Here is a 19,095-nt window from a genome sequence, read left to right on the forward strand (position 1 = left end):
GCTTAGAATGAGGTAGCTGTATACATCCTAACACAGATGAATTTTCAAGACAGTATGACCAGAGTTGGCAAACAATAGGTGTGATATGCCAACATTTATGTAAACCACATGCACGCAAAATAGAGCTATTTATTCCCCACGGAAATAGAAACATGTGCAATTAAAAACACATAGAGCAGGATGGGGAAGAATACACTCAGAAGAGATAACAGGCATAACCCGTGGGCTGTGGTGAGAGTGGACTCAGACGATAAAAATCAAGGCAGATTTTGTACTGTTTCATTGTTTTTCCCCCACAGAAAATAAATTTTTGTATTACTTGTAAAATTAGATTAAATTTTTAAAACTGAACATTCATCAAGAAACTGAGAAGACAAGCCACAGATTGGGAGAAAATATTTGCAAAAGGCATATTTGATAAGGCACTATTATACAAGGCACTAAATATAGAAAGAACACTTAAAACTCAACAATAAGAAAACAAACATCCCAATTAGAAAATGGGTCAAAGATCTTCACAGATATCTCACCAAAGAAGATATTTAGACGGTAAACAAACATAAAAGTTGTTCCACGTAATATACCATCAGGGAAAGGAAAATTAAAACAACAATGAGATACCATTACCCACATTTTAGAGAGGCCAAATTCTGGAACACTGACAGCACCAAATGCTGCAGATGATGTGGGGCGACAGGAAACTCATTCATTGCTAGCAGGAATACGGAATGGGAAAGCCACTTTGGAAGACAGTTTGACTATTTCTTACAAAACTAAGCCTGTTCTTACCGTGTGATCCAGCAATCACACTCCTTGGTATTTACCCAAGGGAGCTGAAAGTTTATATCCACACCCAAACCTGTACATGGATATTTGTAGCAGCTTTATTCATAATTGCCAAAGCTTGGGAGCAACCAAGGCATCCTTCAGTAGGCGGGTGGATAAATGGTGGTCCTTCCAGACAATGGAGTATCTTTCAGGGCTGAAAAGAAACGGGCCATCAAGCCATGCAAAAACATGGAAGAACTTTGTATGCAGATTAGTAAGTGAAAGAAGCCAGTATGAAAAGGCTACACACTGTATATAATACCAGCTATATGACATTCTGGAAAAGGCAAAATGATAGAGACAGTAAAAGGATCAGTGGCTGCCAGGGGTTGGGTGTGAAGAGAGGGGGTGAATAGGCAGAGTGCAGAGGATTCTTAGAGCAGTGAGAATACATGGTACCAGAATAATGGATACATGTCACTGTACATTTGTCCAAACCCATAGAATGTCCACCACCAAGAGTGAACTGTAATGTAAACTATGGACTTTGGGTGATTATGATATGTAAATATTGGCTAATCAGCTATAACAAATGTGCCACCCTGGAGGGGGATGTTGGTAATGGAGGAGGCTGTGCATGTTGGCGGGGGGGGGGGGGGGGGGCAAGAAGTATATGGTGAATCTCTATACCTTCCCTTCAATTTTGCTGTGAACCTAAAACTACTCTAAAAATAATATAGTCCTAATAAAGAAAATTGAATATGCATTATACAGAATCTGGAATGTTCCACACTAAGCTATTAATAATGGATTATTCTAGGGCATGGATTGAGATGGAGGGCAGAGAGGAAGGGAAAGTTTTCTCTTTCCTGTGATTCAGTAATAATTGTTTGACAAAAACCATGATAGTATGACAGACTTTTCAATAGAATGGGGCTCTGGGGTCCTGGTAGTTCTGTCAGGCAAGTGTTTCCTGCTTTTGACAAAGGAGGAGAGTGAAGGTTCCATCTTGGCAGGGGTGAGGCCCAGCTCCAGAGGGATCTGGTAGAACCAGCTGTGACATCAGAAGGGCATGTTGACAGGGTGACTCACTTTTCAGGAGGGGTGGAGATGGATCTCTCCTCTTCTTCCACGTGAGCTGCCGTTGGGGCTGGAGCCCACAGAGCGTCCTGTCTCAACAATCCTAAAGGAGGAGTTCTTTCCAAATCAGTAGAAACAGGGACCATTTTAATCCAGGCCTTTACACAAAGCTATCTGGGAGCCAGCCTGGATTGGAGGGGTGGGGCTGTTCATTGATCAATCAAGATCCATTGATTAGAGCAAAGGCAGAAGAGGAGGGGTGGAAGGGGACTAGGGATGAGTTTTGAAAATGGGGATCTAAGCACCCTTGGGCCTATGGGTGTGTGGGGGGCGGTTTGGAGACAGCAAATGCTTTTAATCATCCGTTGAGCTTCGTTAGGGACCTTTTATTAAAAAAAGCTTTTAAGTATAGCCATTTTCTTATTTGGCCCTCAGGACCACCCATAAGGTAAAGAACTGAGTGTAAATATCCCCATTTTCCAGATGAGGAGACTGAAATCTTAAAATATGAGACCACTTATCTGAAGGACAAGTTAGTAACTGAGTGCAGTATCTTTCAGCCAACGCCACAGATCCTCTTTGCTTTTTGGTCTGCCACAGCGTCCCTCCTTAAGACACAAGACACTGTCCTGAGACAATGGTTTCCCTGCTTGGGATCCAATGTTAGCTAAGCAGCTGCAGCTAGGCTAGCAGGAGCAGAGGGCCCCTCAGACAAGCTCGGTCCCTGAATGGGTCACTGCTTCTGCATCTACCCAGCATTGATGGCACTCTTGCCCTTGGCTGGGCAGGGCGCCAAGTGCCCTACATGCACAATCTCATGTCAGTCTTACAACAAGCCTGTTATATAGGTGTTACCATAGTCAGGCTGGCCATGTGGGCAATTCTTATAACCCTCTTTTAATGCTTCTTTATTTTGCTTTTTAACATACAGGAGTAACACAACAACAGTTGGTTTTTCTCTATGACTGTTTGCCTCTGTTCCTTCAACATGTACTTCCTGAGCACTTGATCTGTGCCGGTTTCTCCTAGATGTGGGCATATGACAGTGGACAAAACACGGTGTCCCTGCCTTCAAGGAGATTACAGTCTCCTGCTGGTAGGGTGGCAGAGAGAGACCACAAACAGATGTTATCACTCTTGACTTTCGTAGCATTGCTGGTGACAGGGGTATGGGCGTGCAGGAGATTATCTCTAAGATCATGTAGAAAGTGGCTGACAGAGAGCTGAGATATTCTGTGGTCAAGATGGAAACAAATGGAACCACAATGGGAAGGAAAGTGATGCCTCTGAGGGCCCCCAAAGTCCTGAGGCCCCACAACACACAGTAGATAGAGAACTCCAGAAATCAGCCATCCCTCCCCCTAGCCAATTTTATCCAATTCTGCTAGCAGCCCTGTGGGGGAGGCAGGTAAGATTTCTTTGCTTAAGAGAGGCTCAGAGAAGTGGAGTCCCTTGTTCAGGTCACACATAGTGGGACATATAAGAGGGAGGGGGTGGTTGGCCCTGGACTCCACATCTAGTTCTCTTCTCACCCTGTCACTCAGTGAAACTCAGAGGAAGGAGGATGAAACTAGGACCAAGAGGGACCCTGGCTTTCCAGCCTGACACCCCCACCATGGTCTCATGCGTTGGGGTTGACAAAGCACTCTGACACTCACCTCTTTGTTACTCTGTCTGGTCCTTCTTTTGTGGTCACTTAAGACCTCACCTGTGCTCCAGAGGTGAGCATATGCATCAGCAGGACGCAGGTGACACATTCAGCAGGGTCCCTGAGGAAAGTATAATGACAGGTCTTTTACAAAGGTGAAGGCAGGATGCAGGGAAGCCAACAACAACTGGTGTGGTACTTGGGGACCTCCAATGGCTAGGAGCCATCATCCCTCCCAGACTAGAGAGGTAAGGAGAGGGAATAATTGATTACTGGGTCCACGAGGAATGGTGTTATATGGAAAATGTCCCTTGGCAGGAGATGGGACCTTCAGTGGACACAAACAGTTCATAGCAACTTGGGAGGGAAAGAGGGGCAAAATCCACACCCTGACGGTAACCTCTTCCTATCCTCCAGTCTCTTACATGTGCCTCCCATTTGCTGAGCACAACCTAAACCCAGAAGGCAAGAGTGTCTGTTTTTGTGATCTGCATGGGTTGGGCTCCCAAGGCACAGAGGTGGAGAGAGGCCATGGAGGGGCAAATAGGAGAGACCTAGCACAGCACGTAACCCAAACAAGCCAATAGGCATCAGCCCTTAGGACCTTTGCTAAAGCTACTAGGAAAGACATTCTCTTTTCTGGGGTCGCTCAGCTGGTAGGATGTGAGGCTGGGGCCATTGGTCATCTTGCTGCTCCATAAAAGTGAAGCCAATACAGAGGAAAACTGAGTCCAGAAGAGATTGAGGGGGTTGGTGGAGTAATTGTATCCCTGGATCCAGCCGTGCCTAAAGGTCGAGAAAGGACCCTTGGAGACGATGGGTCCTTACTTTGTGTAACCTGGTAGGAGTCAGGATTCTGTCACTTGCACTGGAAAGGGTCCTGAGTGACACAGGTGAAAGGTGAAAGGTGAATGAAAGGTGTCTGGGGCACAGGTGCCTGCAGGTGACCAGGAATGAAGATGGGCTGGAGTGGCCCATGATTTGTAGTTTGTGGGCGCCAATCCTTGAGGGCAGGTGGAATCCTGAGGGCCCAATTTTAGTGATGCATGTAGACTGGAAAGACGTCTCTAAAGGCAGCGGCCTCATTCAGAAGTCACACACCAGCACAAAACTCTCACATGCCAGCTGCTGCTCCCTGTGCTTGACATATATCAGTATCACCCTCTCCAAAAGGCTCTGGGGGCAAAACATCCCCATTTGACAGATGACGAAACTGAGGCCTAGAGCAGTTAAGTCACTCACCAGAGCTAGGATTTGAAATCAAATAGCCTGGCTCGCCTTAACCACCTTTCCCACCCCACTGCCCTAAAGCTTCCTCAAATAAAACTGAGTAAAATCCCAATCTATTCATATATAAAACAGATATTAGCACAGTCGCTCTAGGGGTTGGGGGCTGAGGTCAATTCTGAGAAGAAAGACCTGAGCTCCCTGAGATTCACCATCACGTTGTGGATTTCCCTCCCCCTCCCCATTTAAGCACTATTGGCATAGGGCATTATGGAGTGTGCTGGGGAGGCAGGGAGATGATTTGGACCCACATTCAGGAGAACCTCAAAAGCAGACTTTTGGTATAACTATCTTATGAGGAGCACAATTATATTTGCATCATACTTTTGGTTTTAAAACTATTGATTTGGGGACACCTGGGTGGCTCAGTTGGTTACGCATCCGACTCTTGACCTTGACTCAGGTCATGATCTCACTCACCGTCGGTGAGTTCAAGCCCCACAGCTGGCAGCGTAGAGACTGCTTGGGATTCAATCTCTCCCTCTCTCTCTCTGCCCCCGCCCCCCACCTCAAAAATAAATAAATAAACATTTTTAAAAAAGAATTTAAAATCATTTAAAAAATAAATAAAACAATTGATTTGTTAAATGTAAACACTCAAAACATATGCTATAATATTTGTAAACCTCCCTGCCCCCCTTTTGGGCATTTCACCTTCTCTTCCACCTCTTCCTTCTTCCTTTCCTTCATCATTTTTTAAAGTTAAGGTTTAAATTCTCCACTAAAATAAACTAGGGTTGTTTGAAGAAATGGCTGATTCCAGATTTGAGTAAGGGAAATATATATGAACATCTAGTTTTCCGGAAAGTAAGAAAACACACACAAAATGGTGGAAACATGTCAAAAGGACAAAGTAGCCAGCTTTAAGGAGTTCCCATTGGCTGGCCAAAGTTGGTGTAATTTAAGCATCAAATCAGAGAATGACAGTAAGGGATTACAACTCCTAGAATAAAGTAAGAATCCATGAGTCCATATTGATGTAAGTAAATAAAGTAGAATCCAGACTAATAGACATAAAAGGAATGGTGGATTTAGAAAAATCACCATTTGGCAGCTGTCATAGTAACAATCTATCTAGGCAAGAGTTACCAAGAATACTAAAACTGGTGGGTGAGGTCTGATGGGAAACAGCATATTTATATAGACTTAAAGTATCTCCCTACAAGATAGTTACAAACAACAAAGGGAAAAACACTAATTTTATAGCAGAGAAACTTGGCAGGCACCACCTTAACTAAGTGATCAAAGTTAAAACCAGATGATATTATCAAATGCCTCCTGACAAGTTGCCCTGAGAATGACACATCGCTTCTGTGATACTCTTGCCCAAGATGCAGAACTGCAATGCAATCACAACGTAACGTACGACAAACCCAAATTGTGGAGCGCTGTTCAAACTAACTGGCCTTTATTCCTCACAAATGTCAAGGTCAGGAAAGACAAAGACTAAGATACTGTTTCAGATCGAAGGAAACTAAATACATGTGGCCACTTAATGCAATTCTGGACCAGAAAAATTCATGTTGTTATTTTGGTATAAAAGGCATTAGTGGGACAACTGAGAAAATTTAGGTTAGATCTCTATGTTATATATCAATATTAAATCAATGTTTATGTCTTGATTTTCATAATCTTATGAGAAAATGTTCTTGCTTTTAGGAAATTTCACACTGAAGTATTTAGGGATAAAGGGGCACATCAGATCTGCAACTACTCTCAAATGTTTAAGAAAAAAGGAAACATTTGGGTAAGGGATATAGATGAACATCATATATATATATATACATATATATATATACACACATATATATGTGTATATATATATATGTGTGTATATATATATGTATGTATATATATATATATGTATAAAGAGAGAATGATAAAGCAAATGTAAAATATTAACCTATGGGGAATGTAGAAAATCTGTGTAAAACGTGTCTGACAATTCTTTATTATATTTTGCAACTGAAATTATTTCAAAATAAAAAATTTTAGATAGCACAGTATTAAAAATACACCTCTTGGATTGGGATTATTAATGTGATCCCAAAAGGGGTAATTTATGATCTGAGGCTAGTGTCTGGGATAACATAGGCAAATTCATTATATATATTATTTTATCAGATAAAATAAGTTAATCATTGGCTTGTTAAATCTGAAGATCATAACTTGTTTACAGGCAGTTACTAATCATAAATAAGCATACGATTGCAAAACCCTGAATTGTAGCATATACACAATAAAGTATAATTTTGCATTATATATCATATGTATACATAAACATACATGTTTGAATTTTGCAAGCTCTACTACCACTGATGCTCACTCATTATTTGATCTGCTCAGGAATCAGGGGAGGTGGGCATCATTAGTCTTGTTTTACTGAAAAGGAAACAGAGGAAAATCACAAATAAGCAAGGGGCAGAATCTAGATTCAAATCATCATCTTTTGAAATCCAAGGCCAGTGAGGTTTTTTTGTTTCTTTTTAAAGTTTATTTATTTTTTAGAGAGAGAGAGAGAGAGCACATGCACATGTGTGCATGCAAAAGTTGGGGAGGGGCAGAGAGAGAAGGAGAGAGAGAATCTCAAGCAGGTTCAGTGCTGTCAGCACAGAGCCCAATGCTGTGGGGGTTTGATCTCATGAACCATGAAATCATTACCTGAGCTGAAATCAAGAGTCAGACAGTTAACTGACTGAGCCACCCAGGCATCCACCAAGGCCAGTGTTTTTAAGCACTCTGCCACACTAATTATTGATGCTATTGTCATCAACAAACATCAGTGGAGTATCAGTTACTTTAGCTCCTATGCTTCAATTTCTATCAGTAAAATGGGATCGTAATAACATGTCTTACTAAGACCTGTCAAGTGCTCGGAATCATGCCTGCACATAGTAAATGCTCATGTGTGAATTATTAGTATTTACTGTGCATAAGGCGCGAGGATCACCATGAAATCTAAGATGCCATTCTTCACTCTGAGGCTACTCCCCACAAAGGCAAACAGCCACCACGGGCAGCTCATGCTGAGACCAGCCACAGACCTCCGTTCCATAGAACCAGACAGAGGGATGCCCTGGAAGGAGTGGCCTTGGCTAGCAGGACACTGAGGTGGGCATGCCAACACTGCTCCTTGCTCCGGGAGGAGCAGCTGCCCCTATCTGATGAAAGTCCTGATGACTACCCAGGCAACCTAGGGGCAATGGCCACCCCCCACCTACATGTCTCATCTGCTACCATCAGCGCAATGGGCTTGGTGAATAAGACTTGTTATTTTACCCTGGAGGTCTCTGCCAGGGTCAGTCAGGGTCCAACCTGGAAAAGGAAATCATTCTAAAGCATCTAAAAACGGTATGATTACAGGGAATTGATTGGATGCATAGGTGGTGGAAGAGGGGGGAGGACTATGACACACCAAGTGTAAAAAGTCACGGCTACCTGTCAGCTGGAGGGGCAAGGGAGCAGGTGACGTCACTGGAGCCCAAAGGCCAGGGTCACCTGAGGAAGCCGGAACCACAACAGGCCTGTCTTGTGGGAGCTGGAGCCATGGAAGAGACGCAGCCACAACCAGACAGAGAGAGCGAGAAAGCCCCCATCCCCAGTTTTTTTCCTTTCTCCTGTCTGCTGAGCTCCATCCAGGGCCCACCAGCTGACACGGGAGCCTGGGGAATGTAGCTTGAAAGTCTCCCTAGGTTACCCCTGCCCTCCCCTCACAACACATTCAAGGGGAAGGAGAAAGGGAGAGGGATGAAGAGGAGACAGATTTCAGGGCACACAGGGCCAGGACTAGCCCATGGCACTTCCACGGTGGCCTTCTGATAGCTCATTCAGTGCCTGGCACAGACCCATGCTTCCTAAATGTGTGTGTGTCTGGAAGGAGGTCATAGTGCCCTGTGTCACAGATTGTTTTAAAAAGTGAACACCATGGGGCGCCTGGGTGGCTCGGTCGGTTAAGCGTCCGACTTCGGCTCAGGTCATGATCTCATGGTCCGTGAGTTCGAGCCCCGCGTCAGGCTCTGTGCTGACAGCTTGGAGCCTGGAACCTGTTTCAGATTCTGTGTCTCCCTCTCTCTCTGCCCCTCCCCTGTTCATGCTCTGCCTCTCTCTGTCTCAAAAATAAATAAACGTTAAAGAAAAATTTAAGAAGTGAACACCTGCTATCATCACTCTGGAAAGCTGTTTGACAGTATCTACTAGCTAGCAATTGCACTCCTAAGTGTATATGTGACAGAAATGTATACATATGTTCACCAGAAGACATTTACTGGAATGTTCAGAGTAGCACTTATTACAATAGTCTCATACTGGAAACTCCCCAAAAGCTCATCAACAGTGGAATGGACAAACAGAGTGAAACACTGTATAGCCATGAGAATGAACGATCTCTGATTACCCACATCAATGTAGATGACTCCCATCAACATGATGGTGAGTGAAGGAAGTCAGACACAAAAGAGCACATGGGCTGCATGATTTCATTTGTATAAATAGGGAAAGAGGCAAACACTTATGTCTGCTTCAGAAGTCAGGGTCATGGTTACTCTACAAGGTGGTGGTGACAGTTAAGGAGTATTTGGAGGGCCTGCGGGGGTGCTGGTAATGCTCTGTTTCTTCAGCCATGTGTTGGTGACACAAGTGTGTTCAGTTTTTGAAATTTTGTCAAGCTGTGCATTTATGGTTTGTGCACATCTTCCTGTATGATACTCTTTAATAAAAACTTTACTTAAAAAAAAGTGATCCAGTAGACAAACACTAATTTGAAAAGATATATGTACCCTGATGTTTACTGCAACATTATTTACAATAGCCAAATTATAGAAGCAACCCAAGTGTCCACTGATAGATGAAGATAAATAAAAAAGATGTGATACATATACATACATATATATGTGTGTGTATATATATATATATATATATATATATATACATACACACACACACGTATGTATATATATAATGGAATATTCATAAAAAAGAATGAAATCTTGCCATTTGCAACAACATGGATGGATTTAGAGGGTATAATGCTAAATGAAATAAGTCCATTGGAGAAAGAAAAATACCATGTGATTTCATTCATAAATGGAATTTAAGAAAGAAAATAAACAAGCACACACAAAAAAGAGAAAAACAAAAGAACAGACCCTTACCTATAGAGAACAAACTAGTAGTTTCCAGAGGGGAGGTGAGTGGGGGAAGGGGTGAAATAGGGGAAGGGGATTAAGATCACACTCATTATCATGATGAGCACTTAGTAATGCATAGAATTGTTGAATCATGATATTGTACATCTGAAACTAATATAATGCTGTGTGTTAATTATACCGGAATTTTTAAAAAAAGTGAATACCCTAATGGAAGGACTATTTTCTTTTTCCATTTCCTGCTTCATTCATCTTAGCCTAGGGAGCTTCCCTGGAAACTGGATGAAAGAGGAGGGTGGGCCTGGGTTCATGGTGAAAGATGAGAAAAAAAATAAGGCCAAAGGCCTGGGTACTTTTTGGGTGTCAAGTCCCGTGAACTCTTACAGGAGTTCTCTCATGACCCCCTCAGTTGCATGCACACACACACACACGTGCACACACATGTGCGTGCACACGTGCGTGCGCGCGCGCGCACACACACACACACACACACACACACACACACACACTGCTCTAGGGGGCAGCACTAATATAAAGAGAAATGAGTTGACTTACTTCAAGTCACACAACTAGGAATGGTCTGGGGCTGGGTTTGAACTCAGGTCATTAGCTCCAGAGTCCAGGCTCTTAACACTTTTGCTCCTCCATGATCCAGAGAGAGCAGGAAGCACAGTGATGTTGACTGTCCTGGGCCTCAGCTATGTGCCTCTGATTCTGATTTCCAAAGTGGGGGCTACCTTGGGAGTGAACTTGCCCCAGCTCTGATGCTTTCCCAGGACTTTCTGCCTCTGCCTCTGCCTCACCCTGGCTGGGACAAAAGCAATTTCTACACATTTTGTAAGATACCAAAGATGTCTGGTCATGTCTGATGTCTCCTTTTGCTTCTGGATAAGATCAAAGGCCTTTTGTCCTGACCAGGGGATCAGACCTAGATGGGGGTCCCTGAAACTGAGAAGGGAATTGTGCTCAACATGGACACCAAGAGAAAGCATCTAATAACAGCTCAAATTGGAAAGGGAAGTCAAAGGGAGCCCTCAGAAGGCAAGGGGGAAAACCAGAAGGTGGACCTTAGCAATAACCTTCTCTGCTTTGTTCTGTGGGGGTGAAGCATAGACTGGCCTTCCTTCAGTTCCCTAAACATGCTCATTCTCCCCTCTGGGCCTTTGCACAAGCTCTCTCCTCTCCCAATGCTACTCTTCCCTTGGTCTTTGCTTAGGGGCTAAAATTGTGGTTGACTTTGGACTAATTAGCCTGACCCACCCGCATCTGAATCTTACTCAGTCTCTAAATCTCAGCTTAGACTTCACTTGCTCCAGAAAACCCTTTATGACCACTTGAAATCTAAGCACCTTGCATTTCCCTCTTATAGCACTTATCACACTGGATTATAAGTGTTCATATCAGACTGGATGGTTCACGTGAGCAGGCACACCAGCCTTGCTGCTCACTACTGCATCCTCAGGGCTAAGCACACAGTAGGTGCTCAACAAATATTTCTTGAAAGAATGGAGGAAAGTGCCCTGGCAGCCATCAGATGATCCACTTCGCAGGGCTGGTCCCTCTCCCATAACTTGCAAATAGTCACTTGCCCACAAGCTCGAGTTCCTTTCTCTGATTTTTGAGCATCTTCCCATTTGTGAAAGAAGAAGGCAGGCATTTCTTTTGAAGCTTAATACTATTTGAAGCTTAACACTTTGGGTGGATCTGACCGTATCATTCTTAAATCAAAATGCAAAGTGCTGTATGAATGCCAGGCAGGGGGCAGCATCCACATGGAGATACGGGAGGCTATCAGAAGAAGAAGTGGTTCAGAAAAGTGGAAGGAGAGGGTGACCTCCGGACTTTAAGGTGCTCTGAGACCCTTTCTGTTTGTAGCTGTGTGGATTAACAGAGGCACGTTCTTCTCACTTCTCAGACAAGAAATGTCTCCCTCTAAAGCAGGGTTTCTCAACCTCAGCACTATTGTAATTTGAGGCCAGATAATTCTTTGTTGTGAGGGGCTGTTCTGTGCATCGAAGGGTTAGTGGGCTCAATACTGTCTCCTCAAATTCGTGTCCACCTAGAACCTCAGAATGTGACCTTGTTTGAATTAAGGATCTTTGCAGATGTAATTAGTTAAGGATGTTGAGATGAAATCATCTTGGATTTAGGGTGGGCCATGAATCTGATGACTAGTGTTCTCATAAGAAAAGGAGATACAAGGAAGATACAAGGTAGAAGATACAAGGAAGAAGGCCATGTGAAGACGGAGGCAGACTGGAGTGAAAGAGTTACAAGCCAAGGAAGGATTGTGATAGAACTACAAGACACCACAGACTAGGAAGGATTGTTCTCTAGAGCCTTCAGAAGGACTATGGCCTTGCTAATACCTTGATTTTGGACTCCTAGCCTCCAGAATCATGAGACAATAAAGTCTTGTTGTTTCCAGCCACCTGTGTGTGGTAATTTGTTATGACAGCCCTGGGGAACAAGCGCTACCACTGGTTTCTGTTCTCTAGATGCCAATAACATTTTAACAGAGTTAAAATAAACAAAAATATCTCCAGACACTGCCAAACTTCCCCCTGGGGGTGCTATTTTGTCCCCCCACCCCCCACTGAGAACTACTGCTCTAACAGGCGGATATAATGAGAGGACAGAGCAAAGTTGGATGAACCTGGATTTGAATTTCAGCCCCAGAATACCTAAGTAATTTGGGGAAAGTTGCTTAATTTCTCTGAACATCAGTTTCCTCACAAGTAAAATGGGGGTTAAGAAGGTACCTGTATCTCACAGAACCATCAAACTGATGCAATGAAAGAATGTGTAGAACGTGCTTAGCACAACATCTGGCACATAGCTAGCAATCAATAAATAGTAACTGAAACAATAGTTGTTATAAGTGTTCTCATTAAGCAATAATGATATTACCTAATTGGTAATAAATATATTAAGAAATAATAATGCCTATTATCATCACTATTATTAAGGCCTGCAAGCTGAGTCAGTTTTTCACTTAATAATCTACTGCAGATTGTTGTCAAACTGGGGTAGTGACTCCTTCCAGATGGAGGAGGTCCTGGGCACCCATCATGGTGTCATGCTTTCCAAACTATTACTTTCTCTTACGCCATCTCATTTCAGCCTGATAGTAAACTTGTAAGATGCATAGGGTAGTCACTTAAAATATGTCATCTTCATTTTACAAAGGTGGAAATCGAGGGACAAAAACACTGAGTGACTTATTCAAGTTAAGTGGCCAGTAGCCAAACCAGCCTGGAACCCTAGACAACTAAAACACTCTGCTCCTGACACCCCCACCTCTAATTCACTCCCTTTCCCACTTCTTTTAGTATGTATCTAAAAGAACATCTCCCTAACAAAGCCTGACTCTTAGAAAAGGAACTGATGGACTACAGTTTTGAGTGACTTCATATGCAACAGTAGTCTCTCCCAAGGATATATGCACAGCAAATTTCTCTGGCTACTGGGCGGATTGTTTTTGGAGCTGAGATGAACTCTTCAGGTAGGTGGAGTCCAGATGTATTTATTAGTCAGGGTCCTGCAGGAAACAGAATTCCACTCAGTTCAACCGAATAGACCTTAGTCAAGGGACTATTTATCCTTACATGGGCAGAGCTAAAGGAATCAACAAGGATGATGAGGTATCCAGGGACCAGCAGCATTCTAGGTATGAAGGGAAGGGGAGGGATGGCGAAACCAGTGTCTGTTGGGGGCTGGTGCTATGAGTGAAAGGATGCCAGACAGGAGTGTGGTCACGGAGGGGTTATGCCCCACCAGGACTGTGGTGCCAAAGCAGGAAGGCAGCAGCGAACAAATCCCCTGGACGCTCTCTCTTCCCGCCCTCCGGTCTCCTGTGGGTGTCTCTCATTGGCTGAAGCCAGCCAGAAGTCAGCCCGCAAGGGATCCTGGGAAATGGAGCCCCTGGTCACTAGACTCCTAGGGCATAGAGGAGCGAGGGATCAGGTTGCTGGAGTGTGAGACACACTAGCCCAAATATGGAGGGGTGGTGATGTGAAGGGGGCAAGAGGAGAATCAGCAAGCAGCACAGGTGAGAAGTTGATGTGATGGTGGGCTGTTTTCGTGTGAACTCTTTGGCCATGAGCAGGAAGCCTGAATGTACTCACTCCACCCTTTGTATCCTCAGTTCTTATTTCAAAACCAACAAATTTTGCTTGCTAAATTGCCAGGACTCAATAGGGGCCAAGAAGAAGGAGGTCTTCTTGAAAGATCATTGAATCTAGTAATTTATGTTCTCTGAAAACAAGCTGTCCAGATAACTGGTGCTCACAAGGGGTGTGATAAAGTGGAGATTATGTGTCTTAATTTTCGAAGGGCATAGATGTTGGGGGTGGGGTGGGGATGTGGGTGTGCAAGGAGAGGCAGTGAAGTTGGCAGTCGGACGACTGAGGCTGGCTGTGCTCTTGTGAAGAAGCAAATACTTTCTGATACCAGCTACACCCACCCACCCTGGGGAGAGGAACATATTGTCATCTTACAGGCAAGGCTGGATTCTGGATTATAAATGGAAGGAGGTCAAAGGGGGCAGTGCATGGAAGATTATCTTTGCAAACAGTCTCCACCTTTCCTTCCTTACCAGCCACCTCAGAGGAGGATTCAACCTCTGACTTAAGCCCAGAAGAGGGAGGCATGACCAGTTGACTTAGCTTTCCTCCCTAGTGTCTGGAAATTCTCAGCTTGGTGCTAGCTCAATGGCCTCCATGCTGGTCCCCAAGGTTTACTGTCCCTCTCCAGGTAGGAGTGAAGACAGTGGCAATGCAGTGTCAGAACTAGACCAAAAATGACATCTCCTGCCACCTCTCTTCTATACCTCCTCCTGCCTTAGTGAATCTTCCCAGCTGTCCATTTATCCCATTTGTTCACCTTTCTCTGGAGAAAGAGACTTTGGGACAGAGGTGATGAGGGACTTCTCCAGAGTCACTCATACAACAAAAGAGTGACTGTGCTCAGATTCCAACTTGAGTCTGTTCGATCCCAGAACCTGAGCTCTTAAATTCCTCATAGCCCTGCCTTCACATTCTTGCATTTATTATTATTATTTTTTAATATATATGTTTTTTTTTTAATTTGAGAAAGAGAGAGCGTGTGAGCTGGGGAGAGGGGCAGAGAGAGAGAGAGAGAGAGAGAGTCTTAAGCAGGCTCCAGACTCATCATGCAGCCCTACGCAGGGCTCAGTCCCACGATCCTAGGATCATGGCCTGAGCTGAAATCAAGAGTTGGATGCTCAATTGACTGAGCCACCCAGATGCCCCACATTCTTGCATTTATTTAACAAATATCTGTGGGGCATCTGTTTTGGGTACTAGGGATAAATCCGTGTGCAAAACAAATTCCCTGTCCTCGTGGAGCTTATATTTTAGTTGGTGGGGGTGGGGTGGGGCTGGGGAGGAAAGGCAGATAAACAAATGAATAAATAAAATATATAACAATTTACTTAAGATAAGCATTATGGGAAAAATAAAACAGAGAATACCAAGGGTCGGGGGGAGGGGGTAGGAATGAGGTTCAATTTTACCTAGATGATTAAGGAAGGCTTATTGCAAAGATACTAATTTAAGCAAAGACCTGAAGGAGGTAAAGTACAAAAGGGGTGAAAATTTGGTGAATACGTAGTGTTTTTCCCCCACCCCCAGGTTTTATTGGGGGGTGTAAGTGACATGAAATAAATTGAAAAGTGAGGGGTCAACCACAATAATTCAGGCAAAAGATGACGGTAGCTTGGACAGGGGTGGTCATAGTAATAAGAAGAGTTCCAGATTTAATCTGAATGCAGAGCCAGTGGGATCTGCTCACAGATCCAATGCAGGCGTGAGAAAAAGAGGGGAGTCAAGGGTTAGTAAGGGATTACTCCCAGTTTTTTGGCTTGAGTCCCTAGGAGGATGGAGATGCCAGTTACTGAGATGGAAAAGAATGGGTAAAAAGCAGATCTGGAGGGAGGAGAAAAAGCGATGTGTTAATTTTGACATGCCCACTACACATCCAAGTGTAGCTACTGAGTAGGTGCTCTGATGTACAAGGCTGGGATAGAGAAGAGAGTGTGTTTGTTCGCTTCCTTGTTTTACAGCTTTATTAAGTTATAATTGACCTACAATACACTGCACATACATAAATATCGAACAGAATACTACCTAATAAGTTTTGGAATTTTTATTTGCGTTTAAAATTTAAAGCACTGACGAAAACAACCCAAGTGTCCATTGACAGACAGATGAGTGGATAAGCAAAAATTGGTGTGTACATACAATGGAATATTATTCAGCCTTAAATAGGAAGGAAGCTCTGACACGTGCTGTGTATGAATGAGCCTTGAGAATATTATGTTAAGTGAAAAAGCCAGTCACAAAAAGACAAATACTGTATGACTGAGTTTATGTGAGGAATTTAAAGCAATCAAATTCATGGAGACAGAAAATAGAAAGGTGGTTGGCAGGGGTGGGGGCAGGGGTGGGGGCGGGGGCAATGGAGAGCTATCGTTTAATGGGTACAGAGTTTCAGTTTTGCAACATAAAAAAGCTCTGGAGACTGGTTGCACAGCAATGTGAATCTACCAGACACCACTGAACTTTATACTTAGAAATGGTTGAGATGTTAAATTTTATGTTGGGTGTTTGGTTTTTTTGTGACCACAATTTAAAAACTGCAATGCAGTGAAACAGAGTGAGAACAGCAAGGTATTTTTGTTTGGTAAGCACAGATTTTAGTTCATACATGTACTGTGCTACTAAATTTGAATCATATATTTAAGATTGAAATTTATTATTTGTGTGAGTTCAGGTCCTCTAAGCCAAGATGGAATTAGACATGAAGGGATTTATTTAATGGGGGAAATGCCTGTGATAGACAAAGGAGACGAAGCAGGAGTAGACAGGGAGAGTGTTCAGACCACAACACAGGTCTCACATTTGAGAAAGAAGAGAGAGAAGTCTGGAGAGGAAGCTTCTCAGACTATAGCATCTAACAACATTTCAGCCAGGCTGGTGGCGAGTCCCTACGCCAAAGTTGCCCATTAATGAGTCCTTGTAACCACTTCTCATCTGAGATCACTTCTCCTTCCATACAAAATAGATGGCCAGGTCCACCACTCACAGGTCTGCCCCTTGAAAAGATTTTCCTGTTCTACTGTCTTTCAGGGCTTCCCACGAATGTGGTTGTAATGCAGCCACCGTCCATTTTTTTTTTTGGCTTGTACCCACATTCCAAATCAGCCCATCTCTAAACCAAGCTCAGGCTTTGCCTCCTCTTTTAGCTGATATGACCGTGTCCCCTCCCCTAATATGGTCATGAGTGTGAACTGGAGTGGGGGTACTGGTGCAAGTGTGGTTGATGACAAGTGGCTCTGGGCTTCCTGCTCATGAAGCTTACTCATGCTCTCTGGTCCTGCTGGGACTCCATCCTGGATGGAACATTTCCATTTTACAATGAGCTGAAGCTGGGCCTGTCCAACTTTATGATTCAGTGGGTCCAACAGAACCCAGGTCATGATAAGCAGGGTTGAATGCATGCGTGGTTAAGCATCCCGTCCCTACCAGGGTCTAGTAACAGGCCAGGAGCTGTTTCTCAGAGGGCATGAAATTCCCTGATGTGGTCTTTTTCCAAAATCTCAGGTTCTGCATTGTGGTTCTTCCACTGGATATTGCTTTAAGCTTCACACTGCATCTTTTCCCACCACTGATACCTCCAACACCATAGGATCTGCTCTATCATGTAACACAACTGATGGGGCTGTTTGTATCATAGTGTGAACCTGCTGCAGAGTCCTTTCTTGCTCCAGGCCCTCCTGGGACTGGCCTCCATTTGTATCACCTGACATATGAGCATGTTAAGTATTGCTTTTTTTAAAGAAATGTTTATTTATTTATTTTTGAGAGAGAGAGTGCAAGTGTGGGAAGGGCAGAGAGAGGTGGGGAGAGAGAATCCAAAATAGGCTTCACGCTGTCAGGGCATAGCCCGATATGGGGCTCAAACTCATGGACTTCAAGATCATGACCTAAGCCAAAGTTGGTCATTTAACCGACTGAGCCACCCAGGCTCCCCAATATTAAGTATTTCTAAATGTGGTCTGCATTGCTTCTAGAGTGCAGAGAGGTCTACCAGTAGAGAGAAGAAGGTGATGGCAGGGCTCAGCCTCTCTACTGTCATCTCCAGTAATTCTACTCTGGCCCAAAATTTGTGCACCTTACCCCCAAACACAAAAGCCTTTCTTTGGAGTTTAGTGACTACGTGTTGATGCTAAGGCATGTCCCTCAGTAGGGGAAGGCAGCTGACTTCCACTCCAAGCATTTATCACAACTTGTTTTCTAACCACATCCACCCCCACCTCAGAGGAGGAGTTTGCCCATTCTGCCCTGTGCCGTCTTCCATCCCAATGGGAACAGACAGGTAGCTACCCTGCTGCCTTGCCTATCCTTGCCATGACACACACACAATGTAGAAGTTGACAGCATGAACTTTGTGTTCTGCCAGAGCTTGATTCCATTCCTCTGTGACCACGGACAACTCATCAAAGCTACTCTATTGCTCAGTTCCCGATCTGTAGAATGAAGACAGTAATACCAATCTCATAAGACTGTTTTGAGGATTAAATGAGATGATGAGTATGAAAATGTTTGAAGCGCGACATTATTGCTATCCTCACTCCATTTGCAAGAGCTGGTTTGAGGGTTCTTTCCCTCTCATTTAACCAGAAGCGAGAGCTGGAATTGCCTGCTCCATACATTCCCCCAGGATACATAATAGGTGTTCAGTGCCTATTTAGAGATGTCTCTTGAGTTTATACCAGTTAATAGTCAGGTTTTTTTCTTCTAGGAATGCAGGATATAGGTATCTGAGAGAAACTGCAGTTAGTATGTATGAAGCATCAGATGGTGAACAGAGTAGAGGACTCACAGTGAGGTAGGGGGAAGGAAGAAGCTGACAAACCGAGTGAACTTTCTGGGTGTTTCCTCTATTTGGAGAATAAACAGAATAATAGGTAAGATTACAAGGTTGTTGCAAGGATTTTCACAAACTATGCTTCACATGGTGCCAAGGGCATAGTAAGTGCCGCGCAATCAGTACCTGCTATCATCAGCGCGTTATGAACGATTGTTGAGGAAGTAGGTGACTGCGCTCTGGTCCGCGGGAAGATGGGCGGAGGGGCGCTGGGCG

The 19,095-nt window shown here is 43.9% G+C and overlaps 1 long non-coding RNA gene across 2 annotated transcripts; it reads right to left on the minus strand.

The window, feature by feature from the left end:
* Window positions 1-560: 560 nt before the first annotated feature.
* Window positions 561-19,094, minus strand: LOC122208121. Of its 2 annotated transcripts, none has more exons than XR_006197114.1 (5): window positions 19,006-19,094; window positions 7,070-7,165; window positions 3,507-3,617; window positions 1,861-1,951; window positions 561-982 (listed from the first exon to the last, which is right to left on the minus strand). It is a non-coding gene; the product is annotated as an uncharacterized LOC122208121 (long non-coding RNA). The 2 variants fall into 2 exon arrangements; XR_006197115.1 differs by having other exon boundaries at window positions 1,861-1,965.
* Window position 19,095: the final 1 nt, after the last annotated feature.

This window comes from Panthera leo, chromosome E2, assembly GCF_018350215.1.
Source record: "Panthera leo isolate Ple1 chromosome E2, P.leo_Ple1_pat1.1, whole genome shotgun sequence".
Taxonomy (NCBI): domain Eukaryota; kingdom Metazoa; phylum Chordata; class Mammalia; order Carnivora; family Felidae; genus Panthera; species Panthera leo.